Here is a 12,729-nt window from a genome sequence, read left to right as displayed (position 1 = left end):
ACTGTGTCAGTCTTCGATTATGTGTCATCTTCCTACCTGACTGTGTATCAGTCTTCCTACCCGCTGTGTCAGTCTTCCTACCTGACTGTGTGTGTGTCAGTCTTCTACCTGACTGTGTTGTATCAGTCTTCTACCTGACTGTGTGTCTGTCTTCCTACCTGACTGTGTCAGTCTTCCTACCGACTGTGTATCAGTCTTCCTACCTGACTGTGTATCAGTCTTCCTACCACTGTGTGTGTGTCAGCTCTCCTACCTACTGTGTCAGTCTTCCTACCTGACTGTGTGTGTGTCAGTCTTCCTACCTGACTGTGTGTGTGTCAGTCTTCCTACCTGACTGTGTGTGTGTCAGTCTTCCTACCTGACTGTGTCAGTCTTCCTACCTGACTATGTGTGTGTCAGTCTTCCTACCTGACTGTGTCAGTCTTCCTACCTGACTGTGTATCAGTCTTCCTACTTGACTATGTGTGTTATCAGTCTTTCTACCTGACTATGTGTCAGTCTTCCTACCTGACTGTGTCAGTCTTCCTACCTGACTATGTGTGTGTCAGTCTTCTACCTGACTGTTCGTCTTCCTACCTGACTGTGTATCAGTCTTCCTACATGTGTATCAGTCTTCCTACCTGACTGTGTATCAGTCTTCCTACCTGACTGTATCAGTCTTCTACCTGACTGTATCAGTCTTCCTACCTGACTGTGTTCAGTCTTCTACCGTGTTTCAGTCTTCCTAACTGACGGTGTATCAGTCTTCCTACCTGACTGTGTGTATCAGTCTTCCTACCTGACTGTGTGTGTCAGTCTTCCTACCTGACTGTGTTGTCAGTCTTCCTACCTGACTGTGGTGTGCAGTCTTCCTACCTGACTGTGTGTGTATCAGTCTTCCTACCTGACTGTGTGTCATCATCCTGTCGCTACCTGACTGTGTATCAGTCTTCCTACCTGACTGTGTGTGTATCAGTCTTCCTACCTGACTGTGTGTGTATCAGTCTTCCTACCTGACTGTGTCAGTCTTCCTACCAGACTGTATCAGTCTTCCTACCTGACTATGTGTGTATCAATCTTCCTACCTGACTGTGTGTGTGTCAGTCTTCCTACCTGCTGTGTGTGTTCAGTCTTTCTACCTGACTGTGTCAGTCTCCTACCTGACGTGTCAGTCTTCCTACCTGTGTATCAGTCTTCTACCTGACTGTGTGTGTGTCAGTCTTCCTAACTGACTATGTGTCAGTCTTCCTACCTGACCGTGTCAGTCTTCCTACCTTGTTGTGTCAGTCTTCTACCTGACTGTGTGGGTGTCAGTCTTCCTACTGACTGTGTGTGTCAGTCTTCCTACCTGACTGTGCAGTCTTCCTACCTGCCTGTGTGTGTATCAGTCTTCCTACCTGACTGTGTCAGTCTTCCTACCTGACTGTGTGTGTATCAGTCTCCTACCTGACTGTGTGTGTCTCAGTCTTCCTACCTGACTGTGTGTGTGTCAGTCTTCCTACCTGACTGTGTCAGTCTTCCTACCTGACTATGTGTCAGTCTTCCTACCTGACTGTGTCAGTCTTCCTACCTGACTGTGTGTGTGTTCAGTCTTCTACCTACTGTGTGTCGGGTCTTCCTACCTGACTGTGTATCAGTCCGATATCAGTCTTCCTACCTGACTGTGTGTCAGTCTTCCTACCTGACTATGTGTGTGTCATCGTCTTTCTACCCTGACCTGTGTGTCGGTCTTCCTACCTGACTGTGTATCAGTCTTCCTACCCGACTGTGTAGTCGACAGTCTTCCTACCTGACTGTGTATCAGTCTTCCTACCTGACTGTGTGTGTGTCAGTCTTTCTTTCTTACCTGACTGTGTGTCGTGGTCTTCTACCTGACGTGTATCAGTCTTCCTACCGACTGTGTGTTATCAGTCTTCCTACCCACTGTGTGATCATCTTCCTACCTGACTGTGTATCAGTCTTCCTACCCGACTGTGGTGTGTGTCAGTCTTTCTACCTACTGTGTATCAGTCTTCCTACCGACTGTGTATCAGTCTTCCTACCTGACTGTGTATCGCTCTTCCTACCTGACTGTGTGTGTGTCAGTCTTCCTACCTGACGTGTTGTGTCGCTGGTAGCTTCCTACCTGACTGTGTATCAGTCTCCGACCTCGACTCTTACTAGGAAACCTAGTAGTGGTTTCCTTTAGTAGTGGTGTCCTTTAGTAGTGGTTTCCTTTAGTAGTGGTCTCCTTTAGTAGTGGTCTCCTTTAGTAGTGGTCTCCTTTAGTAGTGGTTTCCTTTAGTAGTGGTTTCCTTTAGTAGTGGTTTCCTTTAGTAGTGGTTTCCTTTAGTAGTGGTTTCCTTTAGTAGTGGTGTCCTTTAGTAGTGGTGTCCTTTAGTAGTGGTTTCCTTTAGTAGTGGTTTCCTTTTAGTGGTTTCCTTTAGTAGTGGTGTCCTTTAGTAGTGGTGTCCTTTAGTAGTGGTGTCCTTTAGTAGTGGTTTCCTTTAGTAGTGGTTTCCTTTAGTAGTGGTTTCCTTTAGTAGTGGTGTCCTTTAGTAGTGGTGTCCTTTAGTAGTGGTTTCCTTGCAGAAATTCAACCATGAAGGCCTGATTCATGCAGTCTCCTCTGAACAGTTGATGTTGAGATGTGTCTGTTACTTGAACTCTGTAAAGCATTTATTTGGGCTGCAATTTCTGAGGCTAGTAACTCTAATGAACCTATACTTTGCAGAAGAAGTAACTCTGGGTCTTCCATTCCTGTGGTGGTCCTTAAAGTAACGGACTGTTGTTTCTCTTTGCTTATTTGAGCTGTTCTTGACATAATATGGACTTGGTCTTTTACCAAATAGAGCTATCTTCTGTATACCACCCCTACCTTGTCACAACACAACTGATTGGCTCAAAATAATTATGAAGGAAAGAAATTCCACAAATGAACTTCTAACGAGGTACACGTATTAATTGAAATGCATTCCAGGTGACTATCTCATGAAGTTGGTTGAGAGAATGCCAAGAGTGTGCAAAGCTGTCATCAAGGCAAAGGGTGGCTACATTAAGATTTTTTAAATATAAGATATATTTTGATTTGTTTAACACTTTTTTTGGTTACTACATGATTCCATATGTGTTATTTCAGAGTTCATGTCTTCATTATTATTCTACAATGTAGAAAATAGTTTAAAAAATTAAAAAAGACCCTGGAATGTCAATTTCTGACTGGTACTGTAAATTCCTCTACCATAATTCGCCTCCAACGTTGTTTTAGAGAATTTGGCAGTACGTCCAACCGGCCTCACAACTGCAGACCACATGTAACCACGCCAGCCCAGTACATCCACATCCGGCTTCTTCACCTATGGGAAACTGAGACCAACCACCCGGACAGCTGATGAAACTGAGGAGTATGTCTCTCCGTAATAAAACCCTTTTGTGGCCTGGATCCCCAATGAGTGGGCCTATGCCCTCCCAGGCCCACCAATAGCTGCGCCCCTGCCCAGTCACGCGAAGTCCATAGATTACGGACTAGTGAATTTATTTACATTGACCGATTTCCTTATTTGAACTGTAAATCGTTGAAATTGTTGCATGTTGCGTTTATATTTTTGTTCAGTGCATATATAAACTGTAATAACCATATTATAAAGCATGAAAATACTTATTCAGATGTCATGAATTCACTATGACATCATCATGTTTGGATAGGATTTATGGGTTGACATTTTTTCCCCTCAGACATAAATAAACAATCCAATCCAAAGGCCAAAGCTTTAATAAAATAACAAATTAACTGGCAAAGCAGCAGAACGAGGCCCGCGTAATCCAGCAACATCACTAGTCACGTTTTTGCAGCTGTTTCAGTACAACACTACAGGGAGAGACAGAGGGAGAGGACAAACTCCACTGGACTAGTTTCAATGTATGGAATCACTTTAAAGCATCATTGAGAAATAATGAATTGAAGTTGTAACATTTGTAGACTAGCGGTGAAGAATGTTGGGCCAGTAACCGAAAGGTCTCCGGTTCGAATCCCCACGCCAGCAAGTTGGAAAAATCTGCTGTTCTGAACTTGAGCAAGGCAGTTAATCCCCAACAACCTTGCCTTGAATACTAAATAAATCAGTGTCAACAGCAAAGCACACGCACACCATCACACCTTACTAGGAAACCTAGTAGTGGTTTCCTTTAGTAGTGGTGTCCTTTAGTAGTGGTTTCCTTTAGTAGTGGTCTCCTTTAGTAGTGGTCTCCTTTAGTAGTGGTCTCCTTTAGTAGTGGTCTCCTTTAGTAGTGGTTTCCTTTAGTAGTGGTTTCCTTTAGTAGTGGTTTCCTTTAGTAGTGGTTTCCTTTAGTAGTGGTTTCCTTTAGTAGTGGTTTCCTTTAGTAGTGGTGTTCTTTAGTAGTGGTGTCCTTTAGTAGTGGTTTCCTTTAGTAGTGGTTTCCTTTAGTAGTGGTTTCCTTTAGTAGTGGTGTCCTTCCTAGTGCTGGTGACCCTTCTAGTGCTGGTGGCTCAGCCAAACTGAGCAATAGGGGGAGAAGGGCCTTGGTCAGAGAGGTGACCAAGAACCCGATGGTCACTCTGACAGAGCTCAAGAGTTCCTCTGTGGAAATGGGAGAACCTTCCAGAAGACCAACCATCTCTGCAGCACTCCACCAATTAGGCCTTTATGGTAGAGTGGCCAGACGGAAGCCACTTCTCCGTAAAAGACAAAAGAAAGCCAGCTTGGAGTTAGCCAAAAGGCACCTAAAGGACTTTAGACCATGAGAAACAAGATTCTCTGGTCTGATGAAACCAAGATTGAACTCTTTGGCCTGAATGCCAAGCGTCACATCTGGAAGAAACCTGGCATCATCCATACGTGAAGCATGGTGGTGGCAGTATCATGCTGTGGGGATGTTTTTCAGTGGCAGGGATGGGAGAGGTTTAGGGTAACTGAAGGATAGGACTGGATGGTCTTCAGAGATAGATGGGAGAGGTTTAGGGTAACTGAAGGTTAGGACTGGATGGTCTTCAGAGATAGATGGGAGAGGTGTAGGGTAACTGAAGGATAGGATTAAAAACAAACTAAATATAACTATTGTAAAATACATTGTGTCCGTAAAATGTACATAGTATGTAGAAGCTGGACGTAGAAGCCTAATAGTTGTTGTGCATTAGTTTACTCTAATTAGGGGATGGATGGTAGGGTTAGTGGAAAACATATTTTTATATACATACAGTGCCTTCGGAAAGTATTCAGGTTTTTAGAAATGTTTGTAAATTATTATAAATGTTTGCAAATTATAAATTATTATCAAAAGAAATACTTTATTTACATAAGTTTTCAGACCCTTTGATATGAGACTCGCTCAGGTGCATGCTGTTTCCATTGATCATCCTTGAGATGTTTCTTCAACTTGTGGTAAATTCAATTGATTGGACATGATTTGGAAAGGCACACAACTGTCTATATGAGGTCCCACAGTTCACAGTGCATGTCAGAGCAAAAACCAAGCCACGAGGTCGAAGGAATGGTGCGTAGAGCGCCGACACAGGATTGCTTTCATTGTGCATCTGTAAAAATTTGTGAGTGTTTTAGGTGACAAGCCAACTTTCTTTAGCCTCCTGAGGTTGAAGAGGCTCTGTTGCGCCTTCTTCACCACACTGTGTTCTTGGGGTCCTTCAATGCTGCAGAAGTGTTTTGGTACCCTTCCCAAGATCTGTGCCTCGACGCAATCCTGTCTCGGAGCTATACGAACAATTCCTTCTACCTCATGGCTTGATTTTTGCTCTGACAGTCTCATAGCAAAGGGTCTGAATACTTACTGTTATGTAAATAAGGTATGTTTTTTATCTGATCTTTTATCTTTAAGAAATTCGCTAAATGTTCATAAAACCTGTTTTTGTTTTCTCATATTGGGGTATTGTGTGTAGATTGCTGAATATGTATTTTTTAAATCCATTCTAAAATAAGGCTGTAATTTAACAAAATGTGGAAAAAGTAAAGGGGTCTGAATACTTTCTGAATCCACCGTACAAACATCACATTGAATATTCACCTCACTTTCAAAAAGCTCCATGAGGAAGAAAGGATTCCCAGATGATCTTTTAGATGTTCTGTCTTCAGGATGTTCTGGGTTGATGTCTGTTGGAGAGGGGAGGGGCAGTTGAGTGAGCTGGGGGCCTTTTATTACCCTGCCTCTGGGAGCCTGTCAGCTTGTGACATGATGAGAGATAGTTAGAGAGGGTCTACCTGTAAGATAGTTAGGCAAATTTAACAATGACTTGCAGGCAGTGGGTTCAGAATAAAAATGACAAAAAAATGAATACAAATTATACCACCACCCAAAAGGGAACTTTAGAGACTGGAAGGGAAAAGGGGCATGAGCTCTACACAGGTAGAGCCGTATCTGTCCATGTTACCTTAAACAAAGCAGGCACTGCTTCATGTGGCCTCACCTACACTCACCTTAATAGCCCATATGCCACTGGGTGAGAGAAATTGTCATAGTTTTAGGGCAACATTATGTGAGGTGTTATTATGTGTTGTTTGCGATGAGCTTTGGTCAATTTAGCTTGGAATATGCCACCCTCTTCAATCTGTCACCTAATCCTACCTAAAGTATTGGCTGTAAGAAGGAAGAGAAAACATAACATCTGGTTGTTTTTTCTCCAATCTGCGTTACCCACTCCAGCCAGCAGATGGCGATATGAGTCTTTCGGGTGATGCGTCTTGCGTGACGTGTATTCTAGTGGACGGGACAGGATGCCTCTTCAACTGCGACAAAAGGCTTCTGATTCAATCAACGCGGTGGTTTGCTAGCGAACATAAACAGAAACATTGAAGCTCTTTAAACCATCTTGTGTATATTACTCTTAGTGTTTGGCTCATAATTATGTTTACGTATCTACTCGTTCATTTAAACGTAATTTGAGTCTTAAATTAGCAAATGTGTTAATTGATACTGCACTAGGATATCGCCCGGACATGAGCTCACTAAACTCGACGGAGAAAGAAGCTCTGGTGAAAGGAGAGGAAGAAGCTTTCAGGATGAGAAAGGAGGAAGAGGAGGCTATCACATTGACAGAAGAGGATGATATTACAGTGAAAGAGGAAGATGGGAGAGAGGTTGTCAGAGTGGAAGAGGAGGAAGGTAGAACCTTTCAGAATCAAAAAGGAGGAAGATACCATAACATTGAAAGAAGAGGAAGATACATTTTGTAGTAAAAGAGGAAGAGGAGGCTATCTCAATAAAAGAGGAGGAGAGGGAATTTTCCGATTACCACCAGTGAGTACTGTCTTAAAACCAGGGTCACAAACGATGCAGTTGTTGAACTAATGGGGTCTAATTTGTGGAACGTCCCAACATGAATCTGTTCCAAAATCTTCGTAAAGTACAAGGATGCCAACAAACGCCGCATGCAAAGTAGCATGTTCAATTCACCGAGCTAACACGCTGCCGAATAGGCATCAACTCACCACGTAGCTTATTCTTAATGTTTGTCCGTAGGCTACCAGAGTGGATTAACGTGGTGAGTGAAACACGTAATGAAATAGCCCACTCCCTTCCCGGTGTCTTATTCTGCCTCTATACAACTTTGTATGCGCTGTTTGTTGGCAACCTTGTTATTTACGAAGTTTTTGGAACATATTCCTGTTGGAACGTTACACAAATTATAACCTGAACTAATGTGTGGTTTTAAAGGGGCATTCTACTGAAGTTCTACACTTGAATATGTTGTTCAGTAAGGTAGGAAATGTTTAAGTGGTAATCTGCCATTGGTACATATATTTTTGGTACTTTTAAATTCGATTTATTGAATTCTCCGTGTGGTCTGTATTAAAGTGCACTTAACTTTGCATAACAGGCTTTTAAAATTCAATATTGGTGCATCATTTCTACTTAAAAATATCAAAGGGGTGCAAAAAGCCTCCATTTAGTGGAACGATCCTTTTACATTTACAACACAAACAATATTTTACAAAATCATGATGAAAGTGGCCATTATAGGCCCTTTTTAGACATTCATGCCTCTTGTAAGACTCTATGATTGTAGTAGAAGATCATAAGTTGACTGTCTGTCTGATGTTGTCGTTCACACAGGAGAGAGACATGACTATCGTGGATCCTCTGGGGAGCCTCAACAACATCCTGATGCTGACGAGGCAGAGAAGAGTCTCTCCAGATCAGAACACCAGATGGTACAGCTTGGTCTGGTCTAGCATACAGCTTGCTCTATCTGGGTACTGGGCTGGGTTTTTGTAACGCACTTCATGACAACAGTGACATCAGCATCCATAATGATTTGTGTCTGTGTCCCCTCTTTATGGTTACCAGGACAACGCTAGCACTTCTGTCCTACTGAAGTCGCTATGTCGTGCCTCTCCCGGTAGCAACTTACTGCTGGGTATGAATAGGTTGTCTGTGCAGCTGGTGGACTGCAGGAAAACAACGGGGCTGAGTGGAACTGTGAAAGGAAGTGAAGAGAAGAAAGGATCAGATTTGACACATAAAAGTAAGTAGTTTAGTTTGAACAAATACAATGGTTCTGCTTCTGACTGGTATCAGATACCAGGACAACCAGCAGAGTTCTGTTAGTTGACAGGAAGATAGACTGGTATCTGTTACCAGGACAACCAGCAGAGTTTCTGTTAGTTGACAGGAAGATAGACTGGTGGATATGGATGTTATGGAATATCATAACACTGAAAAGGATTCTGCAATGAAAAGAGAGAACCAATTGACCATATAAAACCTTAATGAAAGTTAGCTTTGGAGAGAAGTTTCAAGATGATCTGATGTAAGGACAAAAACAGTTCCTAAGAACATTATGGATGTTACATTGCCTGTCCCAGTCAACCCCCCTGTCTTTACAAGACTGTAGAACAGGCAAACTAAACTCCATACACTTCAATGTGGTCTGTATTGCTTCATTAACATCTGATCTACTGAACTTGTTAAACATGGAAATACCTATATTCTTCAGATATTCTAGTCTTAATGGAGGCCTGTAGCACGTCCAGATGAAACATTATGGAGGCTAATGATTGAAAGGGGAAACCTAGTCAGTTGTATAACTGAATGCATTCAACTGAAATGTGTCGAACGCATTGAACCCCTCTGAATCAGTGTGGGGCCTTCATCGACGTCCACGTCATCGGTGCCCGGGGAGCAGTTGTTGTTGGGGATTAACTGCCTTGCTCAAGTTCAGGACAGCAGATTTTTTCAACTTACTGGCGTGGGGATTCGAACCGGAGACCTTTCGGTTACTGGCCCAACATTCTTCACCACTAGTCTACAAATGTTACAACTTCAATTCATTATTTCTCAATGATGCTTTAAAGTGATTCCATACATTGAAACTAGTCCAGTGGAGTTTGTCCTCTCCCTCTGTCTCTCCCTGTAGTGTTGTACTGAAACAGCTGCAAAAACGTGACTTGTGATGTTGCTGGATGCGGGCCTGGTTCTGCTGCTTTGCCAGTTAATTTGTTATTTTATTAAAGCTTTGGCCTTTGGATTGGATTGTTTATTTATGTCTGAGGGGAAAAAATGTCAACCCATAAATCCTATCCAAACATGATGATGTCATAGTGAATTCATGACATCTGAATAAGTATTTTCATGCTTTATAATATGGTTATATACAGTTTATATATTATATATGTACTGAACAAAAATATAAACCTAACATGCAACAATTTCAACGATTACAGTTCAAATAAGGAAATCGGTCAATGTAAATAAATTCACTAGGCCGTAATCTATGGACTTCGCGTGACTGGGCAGGGGCGCAGCTATTGGTGGGCCTGGGAGGGCATAGGCCCACTAATTGGGGATCCAGGCCACAAAAGGGTTTTATTACGGAGAGACATACTCCTCAGTTTCATCAGCTGTCCGGGTGGCTGGTCTCAGTTTCCCATAGGTGAAGAAGCCGGATGTGGATGTACTGGGCTGGCGTGGTACATGTGGTCTGCAGTTGTGAGGCCGGTTGGACGTACTGACAAATTCTCTGAAACAACGTTGGAGGCGAATTATGGTAGAGGAATTTACAGTACCAGTCAGAAATTGACATTCCAGGGTCTTTTTAAAATTTTAAAAACTATTTTCTACATTGTAGAATAATAATGAAGACATGAACTCTGAAATAACACATATGGAATCATGTAGTAACCAAAAAAAGTGATAAACAAATCAAAATATATTTTATATGTAAAAAATCTTTACGTAGCCACCCTTTGCCTTGATGACAGCTTTGCACACTCTTGGCATTCTCTCAACCAGCTTCATGAGATAATCACCTGGAATGCATTTCAATTAATACGTGTACCTCGTTAGAAGTTCATTTGTGGAATTTCTTTCCTTCATATTTATTTTGAGCCAATCAGTTGTGTTGTGACAAGGTAGGGGTGGTATACAGAAGATAGCTCTATTTGGTAAAAGACCAAGTCCATATTATGTCAAGAACAGCTCAAACAAGCAAAGAGAAACAACAGTCCGTTACTTTAAGGACCACCACAGGAATGGAAGACCCAGAGTTACTTCTTCTGCAAGTATAGGTTCATTAGAGTTACTAGCCTCAGAAATTGCAGCCCAAATAAATGCTTTACAGAGTTCAAGTAACAGACACATCTCAACATCAACTGTTCAGAGGAGACTGCATGAATCAGGCCTTCATGGTTGAATTTCTGCAAGGAAACCACTACTAAAGGAAACCACTACTAAAGGAAACCACTACTAAAGGACACCACTACTAAAGGAAACCACTACTAAAGGACACCACTACTAAAGGAAACCACTACTAAAGGACACCACTACTAAAGGAAACCACTACTAAAGGAAACCACTACTGAAGAAACCACTACTGAAGGAAACCACTACTAAAGGACACCACTACTAAAGGCCACCACTACTAAGGCCACCACTACTAAAGGCCACTACTACTAAAGGACACCACTACTAAAGGAAAACCACTACTGAAGGAAACACTACTAAAGGAAACCAACAAGAAGAGACTTGCTTGCACCAAGAAACACGATCAAGGGACATTAGACTGGTGGATATCTGTCCTTTGGTCTGATGAGTCCAAATTTGCGATCTTTGGTTTCAAACGCAAGTAGGTGAACGGATGATCTCCGCATGTGTGGTTCCCACCGTGAAGCAAGGAGGAGGCGGTGTGATGGTGTGCGTGTGCTTTGTTGTTGACACTGATTTATTTAGAATTCAAGGCACACTTAACCAGCATGGCTACCACAGCATTCTGCAGCGATATGCCACCCCATCTGGTTTGTGCTTAGTTAGACTATCATTTGTTTTTCAACAGGACAATGTTATCCCTTACACCACCTCCAGGTGGTGTAAGGGATAATTGACCAAGACGGAGGGTGATGGAGTGCTGCATCAGATGACCTGGCCTCCACAATCCCCCGACCTCAACCAAATTGAAATGGTTTGGGATGAGTTAGACCGCAGAGTGAAGGGAAGGCAGCCAACAAGTTCTCAGCATATGTGGGAACTCCTTCAAGACTGTTGTTGGAAAAGCCTTCCAGGTGAAGCTGGTTGAGAGAAGAGTGTGCATTGCCGTCAAGGCAAAGGGTGGCTACCTTGAAGAATCTAATATATATTTTGATGTAACCCTTTTTTGGTTACAACATGAGTCCATGTATTTTTTCATAGTTTTGATGTCTTCACTATTATTCTACAATGTATAAAATAGTAAATATAAAGAAAACCCCTTGAATGAGTAGGTTAGTCCAAACTTTTGACTGGTACTGTACATTAAATTCCCTGGCGACAGCTCCAGTGGACATTCCTGCAGTCAGCATGCCAATTGCCCGCTCCCTCTGAGACATCTGTGGCATTGTTGTGTGACAAAACTGCACATTTTAGCGGCCTTTTATTGTCCCCAGCACAAGGTGCACCTGTGTAATGATAATGCTGTTAAATCAGATTCTTGATATGCCACACCTGTCAGATGGATGGATTATCTTGGCAAAGGATAAATGTTCACGAACAGGGATGTGAATATTTGAGAGAAAATAGCTTTTTGTACATATGGGAAAATTCGATCTTTTTTTTCAGCTCATGAAACATCGAACCAACACTTTACATGTTGAGTTTATATTTGTGTACAGTGTAGTTTCTATCAGTTTTAGGAACATCTGCTGTCATAGTGAATTCATGTGAATGAACAAGCCTTTTCAGACTTTAAAATATGGCTGTATATAAACTTACTATATATAGTTACTATCAGTTTTAGGAATGTCTACCCAAAATATCTCACCGTATTTTTACTTTACCCAAACTGTCATGACATCAGTAACAGTCAAAATGTTGAAAATTTGTCAACGTCTAAATAACAAACTGGGCCATTTTTAAATAGCGTGTCAAACGGGGAGATGTTATGTTCTTAAGTTATTTTATGTTTAAGGAAGTGCGTAGGTCACATTCTGTATCATACAGCTATGAAGTTAGATATTTAGAACCACGTGCTCGATTGGAATCCAGCGACGTCTGTGTCTTCAGTGTCCTAGAACTGTTTAGTTTTTTGTGTTCTGACTTGTAAAACAGAATGAATAAAATAAGTAATGTTAACATATTATTAGTAATTACCAGGAAGCTCGACAACATTTCTTTTAAAATCCCACTAAGATTGTTAAAACTGGCCTCAGGTTATTGAGGGATCTGATTAGGATTTACCCTCGTAGCAAGGCCGTTTTATCATGTGGAGGTTTCATTCGGGTCTCTATTTAAAAAAACACACTGTCTTTGGCAGGAGAAAGAACAAACTCAGAG

The 12,729-nt window shown here is 41.9% G+C and overlaps 1 pseudogene; it reads left to right on the top strand.

The window, feature by feature from the left end:
- The first annotated feature begins 10,457 nt into the window (after window positions 1–10,457).
- The window catches only part of LOC120023462, a 28,056-nt pseudogene continuing 25,784 nt past the window's right edge, over window positions 10,458–12,729 (top strand).

This window comes from Salvelinus namaycush, chromosome 2 (assembly GCF_016432855.1).
Source record: "Salvelinus namaycush isolate Seneca chromosome 2, SaNama_1.0, whole genome shotgun sequence".
NCBI lineage: Eukaryota > Metazoa > Chordata > Actinopteri > Salmoniformes > Salmonidae > Salvelinus > Salvelinus namaycush.
This window is presented reverse-complemented; position numbering and strand designations above follow the sequence as displayed.